A 560-nucleotide genomic window follows, 5' to 3' on the forward strand; every position below is an offset into this window, starting at 1 on the left:
GTGAGAGAAAAATGGAATATATTCACAATATTCATCAGGGGTTACTTTTTCATAGCTTTATTCCCTACCTGATAACAGATAAATGTAGAAAATTTGCATGTTGCAAATAGGCATTAAAAATAAAAAACATCTCTAATTACATGATCCTAAACAAGCCACTGTTAGTTAATAAACTAGTGTAGAGTTACTATACTAGTGTAGTATGTCTTTATAAGCTCTATTCCATATTGACCATACCTTATAAAGTTAGGATCTGTGCTGGAGATGGCTAGCAGACCACCAAGTTTATTTTCACCCTTCCCAAGGGTAGAGCTAGTAGTGGCCCCTTTGGGACTACATTCCCAGCCCAGTGGGGAGCAGTTGGGGCCATGTGAGTCAGCTGGTGTGTGTGATTGGTTGTTGGTACTGATTTGGTAAAGCAACTAGTGTCCTCCTAGCTAACGTGGGATTATGAGGTCTGACAATTAAGTCTGAGAACTTTTTGCAACAATGTTGCTAATCTTTGTTGATATCGGAGGGATTATTCAATAAGAATTTGTACCAACTGGACAGTTAACCAA

Source organism: Hipposideros armiger, unplaced genomic scaffold (assembly GCF_001890085.2).
Source record: "Hipposideros armiger isolate ML-2016 unplaced genomic scaffold, ASM189008v1 scaffold_1463, whole genome shotgun sequence".
NCBI classification, from domain to species: domain Eukaryota; kingdom Metazoa; phylum Chordata; class Mammalia; order Chiroptera; family Hipposideridae; genus Hipposideros; species Hipposideros armiger.